Source organism: Suncus etruscus, chromosome 3 (genome assembly GCF_024139225.1).
Source record: "Suncus etruscus isolate mSunEtr1 chromosome 3, mSunEtr1.pri.cur, whole genome shotgun sequence".
Lineage (NCBI taxonomy): Eukaryota > Metazoa > Chordata > Mammalia > Eulipotyphla > Soricidae > Suncus > Suncus etruscus.
Window position 1 is genome coordinate 86894562 of NC_064850.1, and position 21871 is coordinate 86916432.

Genomic DNA, 21871 nt, shown 5'->3' on the forward strand with positions numbered 1-21871 from the left:
TCAACCCACCACAGTGCTGGCTGTCTACTCCCGTGTTCACAGGGTCACACCCAAAACTTGGCTCCTGTCCTCTAGGAGCCAGGAGCCCAGAATTCTGCCTAATGCCTTGCCCAGCCTCAGAGCTTGGGCTACAGCCAGACTCTCTGAGCTAATGCCCAGTGACCTTTCCATTTTTCGTCTTCAAACTTGCAGGTCATGTCCCTGCTCGCAGACACCTGTTTATTCTTCAATGCTCTGCTCATTGCCACTTCCTCCAGCAGCCTCATGAGATCCCCGGGGGACCTTTCCCTGGTCCCCTTTGCATGATAACCCTTTCCCTGTGGCTTTGCATGATAACAGCCCTTTTCCCCTAATAACAATAAACAGGCATCTAGTTGAGGCTTATCTTGTGCCATGAATTGGCATGTGTGTGCCATGTGCATGTTTAGCCTAAAGGGTAAGTTTTATAGCCCCATTTCTCAGATGAGAAAGTTTAAGTAAAAGAAGATTAAATGACTTGTCCTCACAGCTAGAGGAGGATGCTATATCCAGTTCATCGGAGCCCAGAGTCCACAGTCCACATCCTTCCACGCTTAGATGGTAAATGTTCTCTTGCTAGTCAGATGGCAGCATTTGAAAGAAACAGCTGTGCTGTGTGGCATTTTGGCAGCTCCATTTAGAGCTGAGCATGGTATCTGCCTATTGGTGCCTGGACTATGGTCTGGGTGTTGGTCAGTGGTGCACTGATCTTTGACATTATTCGTCAGAGCTAACACCAAATCTCTGATTTCTGAAGTTAATAGTAGGAGCTAATACCAGATCACTGATCTCTGAAGTTAAGAGTCGGGGCTAACAGTGGATCAGAAGGAAACTTGAACTGCAAAGCCAGAGGGTGGTGGGTCAGGGAAGTGGTACTCAGGGCCCCTCAGCTGTCCTGACCTGTGCTGGCACTGGAGAGCCAAGCGTTCAGAGGGTGGGAGGGCAGCCCAGTTCTCACCATGGAACCTGTCCTAGGAGCAAACCCTTGGCCTGAAAAGTCTCTATATTTGCTCAAAGTAAAAATTACTTGCCTAGGGAAGAACAGGACATCTGTGATGACAAAGGGGCTAGAGCTGGCTGGGGAGGCTTATCCCAGGAACAAATTTGGGACAGGTTGACAGGGCCTTAGGGCTTGCCACAGCATTGACAGTTCTTGTTGCTGTAAGCCTGGGGGGCTCAGCAATGGGAGCCTATGTAGGAAGAGTTTGGTCCTAGCATGGTCAGGGACACCCTCCAGCTCAGAATAGTGCCTGCTGTGGTCCCTGACATCACCACTGCTGCCCAAGAGGATGCAGTGAGGACCCTGGGCTGCACAGAAGATCACCCCCACTAGCACCTTGCCTGCCTCCCTGACCAGTCTTCATTATATGTAAACAATTCTTAGCAATTTTTCTTGGATTTTTTTTTTTGGGGGGGCCACACCCAGTAGTATTCAAGAATCACTCCTGGCAGAGCTCAGAGAGCCATAAGCAAACCCAGGTCAGCACATGCAAGGCAATTGACTTACCTCCGTATTATCATTCTGGCCCCTAAACCTGACTTTATTATATATATAATTATATATGTTATATATAACATATATTATATGTATATATCAAGCAAAACAGTCATGAATGTAGATATAGGGTTTTCTTTTCCCCTCTTATTCTTCACTCTTTACCCAGGAAGAAAGGAAAGAGAGTGAGAGCTAGGAACAAAGAGAGAGAAGAGTTGGTACTTGGGCCATGTTATTATTGTAGGTTGGGTCAACAGAGAACATTACAAAAATACTGATTCTAATGTTTTCCAAGGTTTCTCAGCTGCAGAATGACCCTTGTGAAGCCCATAACCAGCTTGAAGTGGAAGTACTAACTTCAACTAACTTCATCCCTTTTTCTGCATCTGAGTTGGAAGCTGTGAAGACCACTGCACCAGCCCAGACCCCCACAGATGCAGAGACCCTGAATGATAGACTTGGGGAACACTATCTGTTAGCTGGCATACCTGATGTAATGCTGGTGCAGGAAGATAGACTCCAAGGATGAACAATGTGCCACACTGAAAATTCCCAAGAGAGTATTATTAAAGAGGATCTGGTATGTGTGTGTGTGTGTGTGTGTGTGTGTGTGTGTGTGAATGTTGAGGGTGGAATGTAGAATATAATTAAGAATCAATTAAGACTGATCCCAGGAGACAGATTATTGATCACAAGAAAACAGTTTGTCTAATGAGAACTGGGCAGGAGAAATGGCTCGAAGGACTAGCACATGCTTTGTGTGGGAGACTCAGGTTAGTCTCTGACACTACATGGTCTCTTAGCACTGACAGGAGTGACTGGTAGCCCCTGAGCACTGCTCTGTTGCTGTGTATGACCTAAAATCAATTGATCAATAGATAATAATATGATAGCATCTTGGGTAATGTTAGAGATCAGAGTCACCCCTGCCAAACACCCATTGATATTAGGAGTGTCCTTGTTTGTCCTATGAGGGGTGAAGCTTATAAAAAAATTAGTCAATTCCAGGTCATATGTGACTCAACAGTAGAGCACTTGTCTTGTATGTCAGGGGCTCTTGGTTCGATCCCCAGCATGGACAAAGAAGAAAAATAAATCAGTTCTACAACCTGAGACTAATTTAATATCAAAAAAAATTTGTAGATGTTGCTGGTTTTTCCTTCTTTTCTGTTTTTTTGGGGGGGTTATAAAATAGTAAATTAAAAAATGCAAAGGCAATAATATATTTTATTATTGATTTTTCCACCACCCCTTTTTTATTTTTTATTTTTATTTTCCCCCCACCCCCACCACCCCTTTTTTAAAATTTTGGGTTATACCTAACCATGTTGGTTGGGGCAGTGGGGGAGATTCTCCCATCTTGGTGCTTAGAGATCCCTCCCAGCAGTGCTCGGGGTTCTGTGCTATCAGGAATGGAGCCTGTGGCTCTAGTGTAAACATGCTGCAGTGTGGAGCATTTACCCAGCCCCTGCCCTGCATTCTGCTAGGGTCAAGGGACAGAAGGGTAAGAGTGGAGGTTCTGATGACTAAGGTAGTCATTCCAAGACAGCTTCCCCACCTCACAGTTCTGAGTATGAATCTGATGAGAAGAACTGATGTTCGGCTCAGAATCTCTCTATCAATGGAAATGAACAACAGCTCTATTGGCAGTGCTCTGATGCTAGGTGTTGAAATGAAGAAAGCACATTCCAGTGGAGATGAGCAGGCTGGGGGCCAAGTGGAAAAGCAACCAAGATGGCAAATGCTGTCAGCTGGCTCCAGGACAGAGCCACAGAGCTATATTCTTCTGCAGGGCCAGGATTGGTCAGCACAAGGTCTCATTCTATTTTTTTTTTTTTTTTTGGTTTTTGGGCCACACCCGGTGACGCTCAGGGGTTACTCCTGGCTATGCGCTCAGAAGTCGCTCCTGGCTTGGGGGACCATATGGGACGCCGGGGGATCGAACCGCGGTCCGTCTCCTAGGCTAGCGCAGGTAAGGCAGGCACCTTACCTCGAGCGCCACCGCCCAGCCCCCTCATTCTATTTTTTTAATAATATCTTTATTTAAGCACCAAGATTACAAACATGTTTGTAGTTTGATTTCAGTCATAAAAGAACACCCCCCCCTTCACCAGTGCAACATGAGGGTGGTGGGAGTGTTGCACAAGGTCTTATTCTAAGGCTATACTCATCTCTCCACTTAACAAAAATAAATAAATAAATAAGGGGCCCACACTGAAATAGAAAAAAGGCCCTGAATCTGAAATCCTGCCTAATTTAAGCTCTGTTCATAAAGGAGGTCAGAGAGCACTGGGAGGAGTGGAAATCCAGTAACTAAATGTCAGTCCTGCAGCCGGTGAAAGCATTAGCCAGGCAGAGAGCATCCAATTAGAAGCCATTGAACTAGAGCAATAAAAGAGGGGCCTGACATCAGAAGGCACTTCAGGGAGGGAGGCTTGAGTGGGCAGAAAGAGGTGGGAAGCTGGGTCGATGGTGGATTCCTGTAAAATGTTCAAATGGCAGGAGCAGATGCCAAGCAAATGACTGGCCCTGTCCAGACACCCTTCATGATGGCCTGCAGAATCCCTTTGTCCTCTCCCAATCCTGGCTCAGGGACCCCCAAAAATTTTTGGCTATTCTGGAAAAGACTTCTTCTGCCTAAAGCCAAAGACTACAATGGGCATCTCTCAGACATTCCAGGATTAGTTGGAACAGACAAAAGAGAAGAGCAAATCCCTTAGCAAATAGCACTGAGAGAGTCCATTTCCCACTTTTCAGTACAAACCTATCTGTTCAAACAGGATGCAATAAAGCTGTCTGCCTATATGGGCAGACATGAAAGCTTTGTTTGCATAGTGATGGTTTCATTTAATACTCTAGGAAAAATCTTATTTTATGACTAGTGGGGACCAATGCTTAGTCTTTTTATTTTATTTTTTTAATAAACTGATTTCCTTGTTCAAAAGAGGACATGATTAATATATGTCCTCTTTCTTCTCCATTGGGATATTTCAGATTAAGTCTCTTAAGAGCCACATACATCAGTATCCATGTGCCACTGATATTGAAACTGAAGGGAGAAAATTCACTCCACAGATGAAAGAGAAAAGGGCTCTGCTTTAGGACCAGGATTCTCTCATTCTCTTTGCTCCCATTTAATGAGCAACTAACAGGCACCAGTGCAGAGTGGGAGGTGCTATGTCAGATGTCATGTGCATTCTCAGGGGACTTAGGGCCGACTGGGGAGAAGGCATAGGGCATGCAGCTGTGGGGAGAAGGAAGAATATAATAAGACAAACAAGAAGTGTTTGCTCTTGCTCTTTGGCGGTGTAGAGGAAAAAGAAATCACAACCTTAGGAAGTTCACAGGACTTCAAGGGAAGAGGTGGTTAGATTTTGGCAAATGGAGTTAAAGATGCCAGAGATACACAGAAGAGCACTGTGAGACATCACAGACCGGAGGCTGAAAAGACCCAATGCCCAATACTTCCCAAGTGTCAAATGCCGTTTCAATTGCACTGTCATTTGGGATCCTGATGCCAACAAGTATATGCTCTTCAAGTGTGCACAATGCCCAGACGTTAGAGTGCAAGTTGTTCATATAAACTTAAATATTTAGGTTATATCAAAGTTACTGATGTAAAATTTGTGTTTAACTGAGTATCCTGTATTTTTATTTACTAAGTAAAATGGGAATAACTTGAGCTTGCAATATTCATGGCGCTGAAATGTGTGTGTGTGTGTGTGTGTGTGTGCCTACATGTGTGTGTTTGGGCCATACCTGGCAATGCTCAGGGGTTACTCCTGGCTCTGAGCTCAGCAATCCCTCCTGGCAAGCTCTGGGGATTATATAGGATGCAGAGAATTGAACCCAGGTCTGCTGTATGCAAGTCAAATGCCCTATCTGCTGAGCTATTACTCTGGCCCCTAGAATGTGTTATTTGTAATGCATGGCACACTGCTTCTGCAAAGTGCCATGAGTATCAGCTTGTCCATTCACAGGTGAGGAAATTAAAGCTAAAGGTTTATGTAATTTGTGATTAAAATTCAAACAGTGAACAGGCAGATAGGATTTTGCCCTGGTCCTGACGGCTGCAAATCTGCCTTATTAGTAATTATAGACCTGTTTGGAGATATAGTACAGCAGATGCACATATCTGACCAGGGCTCTATCTCTGGCACAAATGAGAATCACTAGGAGTGATCCCTGAGTACAAAGCTAGGAGTAAGTCATAACCACTGCTTGGTGTGACCCCAAAACTAAAACCAAAGTAATGATAGACCAGGAAGACTAAGAGCTAAAACAACTCTGGCTTAAACACCAGGAGAGCCCACAGGGGTTCATAGGGGAGGTACAGTGTGTCAGTGAAGTGAGCATTGGGGCTCTGGACAGGCCCACTGAGCAGGTCGCTATAGAACAGTTAGCACTGAAGCCAGCAGGTCTTACAGGCTCCCTGTGCACAGAATTTCTGGGTTGCCTACTAGGTTTCAGGGCCAAGCTGAGACCCTGAGAACAGGGTAGTCATGACAAAAGGTTTAATACTTTTTGAAGAGAGGGGGAGATAGGTGAATACTGAACCCTAAGATCAAGGGGCCAATTATTCTTGGCCATCTGGGCCTGTCCCCTAGGCTATCTCCTGTCCCCCTCAGTCTTTGTCTTATGGAAGCCTGATTAGTTAACAAGCAACTGATTTTAACAAAGCGTGGTGAGTTTTAGGCGAGACAGTTTGGCCTATTTATACGATCAAAACAGCCTGCCAGAGAGGTGATAAGGACTTAAATTAGTGCCATGGAAATGGGAGCATATGGTGCCTTTATAAACCAAGATCCTAAAATATGTTCAGGACATGGCCAAGTGATTTATTCTTAGCCATGACATAGTTGAAATGAGAGAGACATTGCTCATGAAAATCCAGAAGTAATTCCAAGTTCTAATTATTCAAAAATTTTTCCTACAACCAACCCTCCTCCAAACAACAATAAAGTAGGGGTGAGGAGATAAAGCTCAAAGAATTGGAGCGCATACTTTGTGCTTGAAGCCAGCACCACATTCTTGAGCAAAGTGCCTGGAATAGGTCAGAACATCATCAAATGGGATCCGAAACAAACAATTCCATTGCATAAATCTGATGTATCCATTCAGCACTTAAGAGGCAGAGTTCTTTCTGAAATGGTAAAAAAAAATGTTTTTAAAATTGTGGAGATGATTACATGACCCTATTCATCAATCAATTGAGTTGTATGATATGTGGTTTATATTTCATTTAACCTTTTTGGGGGGCAGCAGATAGTACAGTGGTTAAAGAGTTAAAGGGGTTGGCCTTACTGTGGCCAACCCTGGTTTGGTCCCCAGCACCACACAGTGATCTCCCAAGCACTGACAAGAGCCAGGAGTAAGGTCTGTGTACCATTGGGTAAAGTCATAAAAAGAAAATGCCTAAAGGAAAAAAGCCTGCTTTATTTTTTTTGAAGGGTCCCACACCTGGCAGTGTTTGGGGAACCATATTATGCTGGCAATTAAATCCAGGGCTTCCTCTTGCAAAGTATCCTCCCCCTCATTAAACCTTTTTTCTTCATTTTCTTTTAAAAAGAACAAAAACTTAGCCTACAATAGCTGAAAATAGATACAAATAGATGCAAAGCATTGTATCTCAGTTCTCCACTTTACTTTGAGTCAACTAACTTTCTTTTTTTTTTTTTTTTTTTTTGGTTTTTGGGCCACACCGGCATTGCTCAGGGGTTACTCCTGGCTGTCTGCTCAGAAATAGCTCCTGGCAGGCACGGGGGGTGGGGGTGGGGGGACAGGACCATGTGGGACACCGGGATTCTAACCAACCACCTTTGGTCCTGGATCGGCTTCTAGCAAGGCAAACGCTGCTGTGCTATCTCTCCGGGCCCTCAACTAACTTTCTATGACTTAGATTTTTTATTTGTAAAGTCAAGGTTATTTTAGTACCTATTTCATAGACTTACTGAGAAGATCAAATGAATCAATGCATGTAGAATACTTTGCATAGGTATAGGCATATATGATTTAATCAATGTTACTTATGCTGCTAAAAATTTGATGATATTAATTTTGGTGGTCATCACACTCTAAGCTTAATTCTAGCACCTTAACTAACACAAGGCACACTGAAATCTTCACAAGGGAAGTTATGGCCAAGTAATCCAATACAACTTTTCATAAATCAGAAAATTACCTCTCAGTTGTTGAAACACAATCTTCAGAATTAAGCATCAAAACCAGAGCTAGAGACAGTTCACAGGAAGCCCAAGTATGATTCTTGGCACTGCATAGTCCCCCAAGCACCTCTTGGGCGTGACTCTCCAGCATAAAGCCAGTAGACCAGGGGTCTCAAACTCGTGGCCCTCCGAACAACATTTTGTGGCCCACAGCCGGCCTTCAAATATCGCAGTATTCGTGATTAGTCGCTTACCGAATAATCGCAATAAAAATCGCATTAGTAAAAAAAAAAATCGCATTAAACATTCTCATACCCCGAGCAGTTCCGTTCAGGGTATGCAAATGTTTAATGCGATTTTTTGCGATTTTTTTTCTTACTAATGCGATTTTTTATTGCGAATATTCGGTAAGCAAAATCCCTTATAGACCCTGCCTCACCCCAACTTTGCCTCCTGCGCCCCCCAGGTAAATTGAGTTTGAGACCCCTGCAGTAGACAGAAGAGAAGAACTTGAGTACCCTTCAATTAGTTGGGCATGCTCCTCTGACAAGTAAAATAAATGTTATTTTTTTTGTACCACTGGGTGCAGTGATGCTCAGGGGTCATCCTGGTTCTAGATTTTTGTTTCTTTTTGGGGGGGAGTCACATCCAGTGACGCTCAGGGGCTACTCCTGGCTCTGTGCTCTGAAGTCACTCCTGGCAGGCTCAGGGGACCATATGGGATGAAGGGATTCTAACCAAGGTTCATCCTGTGTTAGCCGCTTGCAAGGCAAACGCCTTACTGCTGTACTATCTCTCAGGCCCCCATCCTAATTCTAAATCCAGGATATACTCCAGAAAGTGCTCAGAGAATGCTAAGAGAGCAAACTCAGGTCAGCCACATTCAAAGGCAAGTGTCCTACCCACCTTTCTGGTGCTAATAAACATATTTTTTGTTTGTTTTTTTTTTTTTTTTTAAAGAAAAGTTAAACCATGAACATCAGGGTTGTGAGCCAGAAATTAAAATAGTTTCATGAAAAATTGAGCAGTGATATTTATATTAACCTTATATCCTTAGAAGTTCCAAGAGTCTGAATCAATAGTCTGAATATCAAAGTCTAAATAGCAGGGAAATTTTCTAACCATATCTGTAGACTTTGCATCTATTTATTTTTCCATCATTAAATTATGAACTATGGAAATTAAATGCTCTTATTTACACATACAAGTGCTATGAAAGCTTAATTGCTTATGAACATATGAAAGGACTTGTTAACTAGTTCAATTAGAAAATTATATTTAAAAGCTATACTGGAAAAGAATTAGTGCAGTAACTGCCTTTTTTTTTTTTTTTTTTTGGTTTTTCGGTCACACCCAGCAGCGCTCAGAAGTTACTCCTGGCTCTATGCTCAGAAATCGCTCCTGGCAGGCTCAGGGGACCATATGGGATGCCGGGACTTGAACCATCGACCTTCTGCATGCAAGGCAAATGCCTTACCTCCATGCTATCTCTCCGGCCCCTGCAGTAGCAGCTTTAAAGAATAAATTCCTTCTGATCACCTGTCACATGAAAAGACCAACAAGGGTGGAGCTGACAAGCCTCAAAAATGTGCAGGACTCTCCGAGGCATTATACAGATTTAATGCGATCCCTCTAAAGATACCCATGACATTCTTCAAAGAAGTGGATCAGGCACTTTTGAAATTCGTTTGGAATGGTAAACACCCTAGAATAGCTAAAGCAATCATTGGGAAAAAGTATATGGGAGGAATTACTTTCCCCAACTTTAAACTTTACTACAAAGCAATAGTTATCAAAACAGCATGTTATTGGAATAAGGACAGGCCCTCAGATCAGTGGAATAGGCTTGAATACTCAGAAAATGTTCCCCAGACATACAATCACCTAATTTTTGATAAAGGAGCAAGAAATCCTAAATGGAGCAGGGAAAGCCTCTTCAACAAGTGGTGTTGGCACAACTGGATAGCCACTTGCAAAAAATTGAACTTAGACCCCCAGCTAACATCATGTACAAAGATAAAATCCAAATGGATTAAAGAGCTTGATATCAGACCCCAAACCATAAGATATACAGAACATATATACATAGGCAAAACACTCCAGGACATTGAGACTACAGGCATATTCAAGGAAGAAACTGCACTCTCCAAGCAAGTGAAAGCAGAGATTAACAGATGGGAATATATTAAGCTGAGAAGCTTCTGCACCTCAAAGGAAATAGCGCCCAGATACAAGAGCCCCCCACTGAGTGGGAGAAACTATTCACCCAATACCCATCAGATAAGGGGCTAATCTCCAAAATATACAAGGCACTGACAGAACTTTACAAGAAAAAAACATCTAATCCCATCAAAAAATGGGGAGAAGAAATGGACAGACACTTTGACAAAGAAGAAATACAAATGGCCAAAAGACACATGAAAAAATGCTCCACATCACTAATCATCAGGGAGATGCAAATCAAAACAACTATGAGGTACCACCTCACACCACAGAGAATGGCACATATCACAAAGAATGAGAATCAACAGTGTTGGCGGGGATGTGGAGAGAAAGGAACTCTTATCCATTACTGGTGGGAATGCCGTCTAGTTCAACCTTTATGGAAAGCAATATGGAGATTCCTCCAAAAACTGGAAATCAAGCTCCCATCCGATCCAGCTATACCACTCCTAGGAATATACCCTAGGAACACAAAAATACAATACAAAAACCCCTTCCTTACACCTATATTCATTGCAGCACTATTTACCATAGCAAGACTCTGGAAACAACCAAGATGCCCTTCAACAGACTAATGGCTAAAGAAACTGTGGTACATATACACAATGGAACATTATGCAGCTGTCAGGAGAGATGAAGTCATGAAATTTTCCTATACATGGATGTACACAGAATCTATTCTGCTGAGTGAAATAAGTCAGAGAAAGAGAGAGAAAAAAGCAGAATGGTCTCACTCATCTATGGGTTTTAAGAAAAATGAAAGACATTCTTGCAATAATAATTTTCAGACACAAAAGAGAAAAGAGCTGGAAGTTACAGCTCACCTCAGGAAGCTCACCACAAAGAGTGATGAGTTTAATTAGAGAAATAACTACATTTTGAACTGTCCTAATAATGAGAATGTATGAGGGAAATGGAAAGCCTGTCTAGAGTACAGGCGGGGGTCGGGTGGGGAGGAGGGAGATTTGGGACATTGGTGATGGGAATGTTGCACTGGTGATGGGTGGTGTTCTTTACATGACTGAAACCCAAACACAATCATGAATGTAATCAAGGTGTTTAAATAAAATATATAAAAAAAAATGTGCAGAAGGAAGAGAAAGGGGTAATAGAGGAACATGGGTATGGACTTCAGTGAAAGAGTGGTACAGAATCAACAATACAGAAAACATGAGCTCTAAGCTGAAATCATGAAACTTTAGTATGGGGAGGTTGGTTGGGGGATGAGGGATAATGAAGTATGGAAGCACTGGTGATGGGAGTTGACACTGGTGGTAGACTGGTGTTAAAATACTATAGCCTAAAACTCAATTGTCAATCACTTTGTAAGCCATGGTTCTTTCACTAAATAAAATGTATTTTAAAATGTGTAATTTAGGCCTGGGAGGGAGCTAAATGAAATGAAGCACATGCCTTACATTCAGGAGGCCTGAATCCCCCCCTAGCATGACATGGTCCCTGAGTATAACTGGAGCCTCAGGCTCCAAAATGATGATCTGGTGAGGCATGGTTCTGGAAGCCAATGTTGATGCAGGAAACAATCCATACAGTGAAAAGGCACAAGAATGGGTTCAGGAAATCCAGCACTCAAGCAAGGAATCCCACCACACATGCCTTCTAAGAAGGAATGCAGCTTAGTGGAGGAAGACCAAAGAATGAGCTCCTGCCTTTTTCAGATCCTTGCTTTTATTGATAAGAACCAAGCCACACCCTAGGGTGAGAGAGGCATACCAAGTAGGGAATAATCCAATAATCCCATCACCAGATCACACCCTAGGGTGGAGTGTGAATATTGATTAGGGTGGGACCAGTAATCCAACATCTCCCCCTAATTGACTTTATAAAAAAACAAAACAATTCACATCCCATGGTTCTAAGATTAGGGCTGATGCCTACTAAAGATAAAGATAAAAATTGGCAATATTCTGCATAGGTGCAGCAAAAGTTGGAAAAATATATAAAAAAAAAAAACTTTTACCCTAAAAACAGGGTATCCTGCCTTAAGGCCATCTACAGCAGGGGTCTCAAACTCAATTTACCTGGGGGCCGCAGGAGGCAAAGTCGGGGTGAGGCAGGGCCGAATAAGGGATTTCACAAAAAAAAAAAAGTCCTCAAACGTCATTATTTACAGTTTTAATTATTTCTTCTGAACATGAATAGAACATTGAGTGAAGATCATGAACAGTTCTTCTGAACATGGCATCTTTTGCCTATTCCTTGCTGCCAGAGACTTGACAGCGCTCCTTCTCACAAATCTGAACCACATTTGGCTTTAGAGAGGAAGCAGTTGAGACCCTCAGGATGGCTTGAAGATGATCATTAAGTATAGACCTGTACTTTGACTTATTGAAGTTCAATGTGAAGAATAACTTTTCACACAAATATGTGCTCCCAAAAAGGCACATGGTGCGCTTGAACATTCCGGAAAGCTCAGGGAAGCTGGGAGCAATTCTCTCAAAAATTGCCCATGCATGTCTGCTTTTCCACTAATCTCACTGAACTTGGCTTTGAGATCAGAATTTCATTGCAGGTAAATGAGCACCATTTGAAGCACAGGAGGGGCATCTTGCACATTAAAAGAAAAGGGGGGGGGGCGGGCGGTGGCGCTGGAGGTAAGGTGCCTGCCTTGCCTGCGCTAACCTAGGACGGACCACAGTTCGATCCCCCGGCGTCCCATATGGTCCCCCAAGAAGCCAGGAGCAACTTCTGAGCGCATAGCCAGGAGTAACCCCTGAGCCTCACAGGGTGTGGCCCAAAAACCAAAAAAAAAATAAAATAAAATAAAGAAAAGGGGTCCACAAAAATTTGAAAAGTGGCTCTGTGCTTTTTGAAGTCTGCAAATCTGTGATCAGATTCCTTCTCTAGCTTAAAAATAGCATCAACATATTTCTCACCACTGAATGGTATGCCTGCATCCACAAGTTCCTTGCATGCTGGGAAATGGCAAAGGTTTGTCTAAGAGAGCTTAAATTTCCATAACACAAGTTTTGTGGAGAATGCTTTCACATTGTCATAGGCAGCTATGATAAGCTGCCCCGGGCCTTGTAACATCTTGTTTAGTACATTCAGCTTATGTGTGATGTCAACAAGAAAAGCTAAGTAGACGAGCCATTTGTGATCACTCAACTCAGAAACAGCATTCCCATCCTTCTCCATGAAGGCTTTCACTTCTCTCAATTCAAAAAATCTTTTCAGGACATTTCCCCTGCTAAGCCAACGTACCTCGGTGAAATAGAGCACATTTCCATATTCTGACTCTATTTCCTCTAAAAAAGCACGGAACCTCCTGTGCTTTAAGTCCCTGGATCTGATTTGGTTGATGCATTTCATAACAACAGACATCACATTGTCACACGGCAGGCATTTACTGCAAAGGGCCTGGTGACTGATAATGCAGTGAAGAGCAATGGCCTTCTCTATACCCTCCTCTTCAAGTTTTTTTGAATAAGTGCCACCAATCCATTTTTCCTTCCTGTCATTGATGGTGCTTCATCGGTTATTATTCCAACAAACCTCTTCCATGGTAAACCTGCATCCTCAATGACATCACACAGATGCCGATATATCTCATTAGCGGTGGTCTGGCCATGCATTGGAATTATTGTAAGCAGCTCCTCTGTCAATTCAAAATTGCAATCAACACCACGGACTTAAATTGTGAGCTGCGCAGTGTCTGTTATATCTGTTATATCTGTGCCCTCGTCAAAACATTTGGCTTTCTCACACAGTTGATGATAAATGTCACTTGACATGTCAGAAATTCACTCTGCCACAGTGTTGGCAGAAAGGTTGATTTTGCTAAACTGACCTTTCTTTTCTGGACAGATAATACTTACAGCCTGTAACATGCATTTTTTAACAAACTCTCCTTCTGTGGTTTCCCTGCCTTAGCAATCATCTCACTAACCATGTAACTAGCTTCGACTGATGCAACATTCTCTTTGGTTGCTTTCTTGAAGAAATCTTGTTGTCTCATTAGACATGCTTTAAGACTGGCAACCCGCTTGGCTCTCTCATTTCCTTGATATTCTGCACATTCCTCAGCATGTTTAGTTGAATAATTGCATTTCAAGTTGTATTCCTTGTGCACTGCAACTTTCTCTGAGCAAATAAGACATGTGGGGATGCCCCTGTGCTCAACAAAGAAATACTGCGTCTCCCACTTTTCCTGAAATTGTCTGTGCTCGTCATCAATCTTTCTCTTCACTGCAGGCTTTGATGAAGTCATGATGAAGGTATGATAAAATCTAATTCTGTAATAAAACTCTCTCCGTTCTCTTTCTTCTCTTCCTTAGGCCTCCAATAATGCAAGGGACAGCAGGCAAAAGCAGCGGAAATGACGTCTGCGCTAGACGCAAAGTATTCGCGATTATTCGCTTACCGAATATTCGCAATAAAAAATCGCATTAGGGGCCGGAGAGATAGCATGGAGGTAAAGGTGTTTGCCTTTCATGCAGGAGGTCATCAGTTCGAATCCCGGTGTCCCATATGGTCCCCCGTGCCTGCCAGGAGCAATTTCTGAGCCTGGAGCCAGGAATAACCCCTGAGCACTGCCGGGTGTGACCCAAAAACCACAAAAAAAAAAAAAAAAAAAAAAAAATCGCATTAGTTAAGAAAAAAATCGCAAAAAATCGCATTAAACATTTGCATACCCTGAATGGAATTGCTCAGAGTATGCGAATGTTTAATGTGAGTTTTTCTTACTAATGCGATTTTTTTTTTTTTTTTTTTTTTTGGTTTTTGGGCTACACCCGGTGACGCTCAGGGGTTACTCCTGGCTATGCGCTCAGAAGTCGCTCCTGGCTTGGGGGACCATATGGGACGCCGGGGGATCGAACCGCGGTCCGTCCTAGGCTAGCGCAGGCAAGGCAGGCACCTTACCTCTAGCGCCACCGCCCGGCCCCACTAATGCGATTTTTATTGCGATTATTCGGTAAGCCAATAATCGCGAATACTGCGATATTTGAAGGCCAGCCGTGGGCCACAAAATGTTGTATGGAGGGCTGCAAACGGCCCGTGGGCCACAAGTTTGATACCCCTACAGGTTCCAGGCACACTAATTTGTCTAACCCCATAGTCTTTTATTCAAGGTCCCAGGAAAGGTTCTTTTCAAACAGTTTTCACTGTCAGTATTAACATCCTACATGATGTAGTAGTTGGAACACGTTAGACTAGCAAGGTGCTTCAGGACTGAGAGCTCACTTGGACATCACAGAAGCCCTGAGCTAGCTCTCCTCTCACTACTATGCAGATGAAGGAGACAACAGAAAGACCCCACAGCTGGATGGCATGCACCATGGGGTATGGCTCAGAATCAAGCCAGTTCCAGCTTTCTGCCTCCAAGGGACACTCATTTCTTGGAAGTCAAACATTTCTAGGAAGTCAGACATTCCTGAGAGTTGGTGAGGCCTTACTTTTTGCAAGATCAGCATTGTACTGAGAGGAAAACAAAAGTGATTTCAAAATACAGTTAGTGCGGGGCAGACCCTATGCAAAAGCCCCAGAATTAATCCTTGCACCACTACAAGTAAGCTTGAACACCGAGATAGGAGTAACTCCCCACCCCAGCACCACCAGTGTAGCCCCCAAAAGATTCTTTACTTAAAAAAGTCAAGCAGGACATCCCATTTTCCAAAGATTTCTACCAAATTTCTCTTTCACCCAGTTGCAGGTAATTCAGCACCCTAGTTGCTGAGATGTGAGGCTATTCCCTAAGAGAAATTCAGGGACAGTGATCCCTGGCTGGGATGGGGCAGAGTACAGGACATGATAAAATCCAGACCTGGTCTGCTCATGCAGCATAAGTGACACTGTACATCTCTCCTCTCTCCACTCCACACCTAAGTATGGCCTTTTGTTTCTTCTCTCAGCTAGACTTTGATGGGGGCAACTACCCCAATCAGGAGGAGCAGGACACCCAGGAGCTTTGCAGCCAACCTCACAGCAGGGATGAAACCAAAACAACTTCTGCCCCTCAGTCTGTAAGCTCCTGCCACCTGTCTCTGCTTGTACCCTGGGAGTCTCTGGGTTCCCTGGTCATTTTCTCCCAGCACGAAGCAGCTCCCAGAAATGGAATCAGAGTGACTTGCAGCTAGCAAGAAGGCAGTGGCGCTGTCCCAAAGAAAGGCTGGGTTATCTGGGAACCATGGCTTCCAGCGCCTTCTCTAGAGCAGGCCATGCTGGACAGGAGCTGACAGGGAGGAGGTTCACTGGACATAGGCCACCACCTTCCTACCAGTATGTTCTTCTCTTCCTGCCATGGATGCTTCTTTGTCCCTCACTGCAAGTCCATATCACATCCAAAGGAACCCTGTAACTGCTTCTCCCAAGAAGGTCACATGTTGTCCCTGGAGATAAGCTCTAGAAAGTCTTATCTAAGGAAATGCCCACAGTTTTCCTGTGACCATCAGACTCAGAATAAGCAAGCAGCAGACTTGCAGATGATGAGCTGTGTAGGAGCTATGTGCCCCCACATTTCTCCAAATGGCCCCACTTCTCAATAAAGCTGCTACCAAATGTGGGAAGCTGCCTTGTTTTTCTGCCAGGCAGCAGTATCGAACCCTGGACACATGGCATATAGCCCAGATCATCTCTAAAAGCTTCATGGCTGTGATAGCTCTGATAAAGTGGGTCTCTTTCCAGGGATCTCACGTGTGGGGAAGCACATTTCTCTCCCTTTCCCCTCTCCACTCACTCTCCTCTTTTCTCTCCTCTTCTCCCCTCCCCTTCTCTCACTTCCTTCCTCTTCTCTCCTCCCCTGCTCCTGTCTCTTCTGCTCCTACTCTCATTCTCTCCCTTCCCCTTATCTACCTTCCCTTCCTTCCTCCGTGCTCCTAATAGTGTTGGGGGACTAGATATAGTGCCAAAGACAACCAGGGGCATAGCTGAAGTGACTACATGTGAAGGGAAGTTCTTTACCTCCTCCACTATCTCTTGGATCCCCAGGGAAGGATTTTCACACTTCTTAAATATTAAGAAAAATGTTTGGGCCCCGAGAGATAGCACAGTGGCGTTTGCCTTGCAAGCAGCCAATCCAGGACCAAAAAGGTGGTTGGTTCGAATCCTGGTGTCCCATATGGTCCCCCGTGCCTGCCAGGAGCTATTTCTGAGCAGACAGCCAGGAGTAACCCCTGAGCACTGCCGGGTGTGACCCAAAAACCAAAAACCAAAAAAAAAAAAATGTTTGTCATTGTTTGGCTTCTGAACATGGGGTATCAGATAGTGGACAGGAAGTTGATTGGTTTCAACACAGAAGCCCAGGCACAGAAGGAGTCAAGTGGGAGGTGGCTGCAGCCTAATTAAATGGTCTCTGAGAAACTTTCGATGATAACAAATTGTGGGGTTTGGAGCTAGAGAAGCACGTTAGCACCCCAGGTATCTGCTGGTCTCTGGCTCACAGAGTCCTCATCTTGTCGGGGTAGGCACTCCTGCCTGTGTTCCTTCAGTTGCATATGTGGAAACTTGGCACCTACCACTTACCCTCACAGGGACAAACCCAACATAACCCTGTCTAGTCACATGTGCCATCAGGGACCAGGGGAGAAGTGAGGGTGGGAAGCTGGCAGAGGGCAAAGAGTCAAATCTATGCCCACACAGAGGAGCAGATCAGAGCCACCTGAGCCTGAACTGAATACAACTGATCTCTGGATGTGGTGGGATTTTAAATTGCTTTGCTTTGTTTTGGGGTCACACCTGGTGTTGCTCAGGAGGCTATTCCTGCCCCTATCCTGGACGGCTGGGGGATATCTCCCAGAAGTGCTTGTGGGACCATATAGTGCTGGGAATTCAAACCTCAGTTTGCACAGCAAGTGCCTTAACCCCTGTACTATACCTGCAGCCTCAGTTTTCACAGTTTGAACTAGTTACCAATGTAAAGAGTATAGAGATTTTATCAAAAAAATTCAGAACTATCACTTTTTTAAAAAAAAAACTTGACCCATGTCCCTGTCTAGGAGCCTCAGCTGGGCTGGAATGTGTTGTCAGTTGCACACTCTGGGCTCTGTGAATCACACGTGCTTGGAGGCTGAGAGCCCAGAGAATGCAAGGCAAGTGCTGGGGATGATGCTCCCTTCCTTCCTTTAACAAGGTGAAGTGTAAGATTATAAGATGACACCTAGTTATTAACCCAAAACAAAAGCATTCTCCCATCTTCCTCTTTCCTTTAAACCTCTCCCTTTGCTATGTATGAGCCCACCTGGATCTCTCTACGCTGCCCTGACCTGGTGGGGTTTGATCTGGGAGAAAAAAGAAAGAGCAGTCTGGCTTTGGCTGTGGAGAGACCACAAGGAGCAGACTGACTCCATGACTCTCTCCTGACTGGCTTGGGTTGTTAATTCTTTGCCACTACCCTGCTTCTTCAGACCCATCCACCTGGGGGTATGCGTGAGCAGTGATTTCATAACCTGGGGATTTATTTTACAGTGAGGCACATCTGATTTGACCACTGTGGTCATTTTTAGCTGGCAGCTGGGAATCCTCAGCACACACTACAGCCTTTGCCTATGGCTCCAGCACCGCTCCTAGGCTCCCACTGAGGCCCTGAGCTGGCTAAGCAACACTGCCTCAGGCCTCCCTTTCGGCTTCTCTGTGTTTGCCTCATTTAGGCACCATCTAGAAGGGAACTCATGCAATGTTTATTCTTCTGTGCCTACAGGCTGGCTGCGGCTACCTGCTCAAAATTCTTCGGCTTGTTCACAGATGTGGAAAGAAGGCCCCAGAAAAGGGGCCCAAGTGTCTGGGGGTGGAATTAAATTGCACTTGGACCTGACAACCAGCTCAGGTACATTCTTCGGTCTCCTCAGCCCAGCTTAGGAAAAAGAGAGACCTCCACTTCAGCAAACCCACCCTGACTGCACAGCTTGGGACACACCTGTTGGAGGATTGCCAGAAAGTCTGAAGAAAATAAAACGAACTCTTCATTAGTACAACAATGAACATTACTAGTCCATTCTCAGACTATGGGATAAAAGCCACCATGACCCTGGCTCCTGAGCCCTCCTTGTAATTTGGGTTGATCCATGAACTCCAAAGACTCAAACAAGGGTTCTCAGGGAACTGTGGTTGTCATACCATGTGGCACTGCCTGAGGTGTCAGCTGCCAGCTTTCTGCAGTGTACCTAGAATAGACCCCTTTTAGTGCTTGCTCTGATAGGAACTGTCACAGGCTGCAGCCCTCCTCCCCCCATGGGAACATCAGAAGCAGAAGCCTTCAAGTCTCCCTCTGAGTCTCTGTGCCTGGCTTGGGGGGGAGTGCTCCCAAGAGCAACAGCAACTATTAACCAGAGAGAATGGGGTGTTGTCTCCGCCACCTCCATGGCACTGTGGGCGGACTTCTGTGATCAAGGCAGCCAAGGACCCCAGTCTTTGCCTTAGCATCTTTGTGTGCTTGACAAGCTTATCCTCAGCAACCAGGGCCTGACACAGCCCCCTTTCCTCTCATTTTCTGCCATCTTCACTTCTGGGTTTTTTCCCTCAAAATCAAATGCTAATTGTCTTGAGATATTTTCTGGCTTCAGAAAACAGTAATCTCTAACTTTAGTCCCAAGCCCAGTCTCTTCAACCAACAAGGCTTTTCTGGGTTGGAATGGTGGTTGAAATTTAGGAAGAGAAATGTGGAAAAAGCAAGAAAAGGACCTCCAAAACACCCGCCCCACTTCCTTTCTGCAGAAAGTTGATGACCGACTGCTCCAGATCTGAGCCATGTGGTCTAGCACTGCTTTGCTTCTGAAGAATGCAATGAAAAGTACTTGGCTCTTTACCAATTACTTCTAGATGTGCTAGTACAGTGCTTCCTTGAATGTCGAAAATCAGAAATAGAACCTTTAAGAATCTTCCATCTGCCAGCTCAAATGTTGGCTGGGGAGAGATTGAATCAGCACCAGGAAGATAGAGTAGGCCTCTTTGTCGCTTCTAGGATATAGCCTAAGTCAGGGAGCAGTTCTGAGTGAGTACCTGAATTTTGCCTTGCCAGCCAACACCTGTGTTAAAGGTTTGGCACCAGAGGGGGCCCTCTCTAGGCAGGGATATCCTGAGGTATGACATGTGAGTGTCATTTACAGGAGTGAGAACTGTGCCCTGTAAAGTATGAACACACCCTGGGAAAAGTCCCAGCATACGGCTCAGCTAAGAAATTCTCAGGGGAATTGAATGGAAGGCAAAGCAGGAGGTGGAATTTCAAGTCTATTTGGGAAGAAAAGGAACTTTGTTTGCTCTAGATGGGGTTAATAGTTCACTTTGAGAAGAGCTCAGGGCTAAGATGTCATCCTCAACCCAAGGGATTTGAGATTTGCAGAAAAAGCACCCGAGTAGACTAGAAAGGTAAGAGCCAATGAGGGGGGAGTCACTTTAAGACAAGAAGAATAAGGGGCTGGGGACATAGTGTGGTGCCCAGGAATTTAATATAACTCAAGGTCAAGCAGAATCTCAAAGCTAAGCCTTTTGCTAGGCCCATATCACTGAAGTGCAGGTGACTCTATTGTTGAAAGGCACCCAGAGAGGTCCAAGTTTTGCTTCTTGTGAGGGTTCTAGAGATACTCTAGACGAGCAAAAGAAATAAAATAAAATAAAGTTAAAACATGAACTGAAGAGACAGCTGGACTCTGGTTCCATCCTTAACACTGCATGGTCCCAGAGTTGACTTCTGAGTACAGAGCCAAGAGCAATAACCCTTCCTGGTCCTGATAAAATAAATGTATTTCAAAAGAGAGAAGTTTAAGTTTATACAGTGGGTAGGGGGTTTGTCTTGCATGCAGCTAGCCCAGGTTCTATCTCTGGCACCTCATATGGTCCCCTGAGTCCTGCCAAATGTGATTCCTGAGCACGAAGACAGGAGCAAACCCTAAGCATTGCCAGGTGTGCCCACCAAAACAAACAAACAAAACCCAAAATTAAAGCAAGCTGTATACCTGGGGAGTGATCCACATTAGGGGTACAGAGGCATGATTTTGTTCTGGGGTGTGGAAGGTGCTTTACCTCCTATGGTTCTGGTAGGATTCTGTCTGCATCCATTTAGGAGTCAGTGGGACTATTCTGAATGATTGAAGGGGTACTCTCAGGGGCAGGAAGTGAGGCTGGAGCTGGAGCTTGATCTGGTTGGCATTTTCTTCTGTGACATGGCCTGGTCCAGAGTAGGGCTCTCTGCATCCACAACTCAGTCTCCTTCTGGGCTCAGCTTTCAGAGAGTCTGCTCCTTATTCCCTTGTCTTACTGCCTGTGGAAAAGGACAGCACAGCTGTAGGCCAACCAGCCCTGGGCAGCACAGTGATGATGAGGGGCAGTCCTAAACTCTGAGCAGACAGAATTTCTTTTCTTTGGGGGGATTAGCTTTTGTCTCTTACCCAGCAGTGCTCAGGGTTTATTCCTGGCTCTGTGTGCAGGGGATCATACCTGGCAGAACTTGGGGTACCACATGAGACATTGGGAATCAAACCTGGGTTAGCTTCATACAAGGCAAGCATTCGCTTTCTGCACTATTTTCATGGCCTCTTTGTTTTGTGTCTGGAACACTTGTTACTCTTGTTCTCTGTCTTTCCCAATTCCTACTGCTTCTGCAATAGCTAGGGTCAACTAATGCCTGGCTGACACTCACACATCTGGCCTTGATGTTTGCTGGGGTCAGATCCAGCCTCGAGCTCTCTTAACTGAGACACAGTTATGGTTGTGGCACTCATGTTCATGCTCACTGGAACCCTGACTCTGGGGTCACACATCCCCCGTTAGGCTCAGGGTTCTTGTTCCTTCCCCTTTTAGTGGTGCTTGAACACACCTAGCTGTGGTGCAGCCAGAAATCACCTGCCACGCTGGGCACCTCAGATACAGTGTCCAATAGTAGAAGGTTCAACAGTAGAGCTGCCATGTTTGTGCCTCACACATGTGGGGCACTGAGAACTGAAACTCCTGACATACAGGAGCAAGGAAGATGCTCCAAGCCTCATGCTGTTCTTCGGGGCTCTGAAGCCAGATCTCACACATC

At 44.7% G+C, this 21871-nt stretch overlaps 1 protein-coding gene across 1 annotated transcript in view; it reads right to left on the reverse strand.

Moving 5' to 3' along the window:
- The window catches only part of KLHDC8A (kelch domain containing 8A), a 120104-nt gene that overhangs the window by 22717 nt on the left and 75516 nt on the right, over positions 1–21871 (reverse strand). The gene's annotated exons all lie outside the window — the stretch shown is intronic.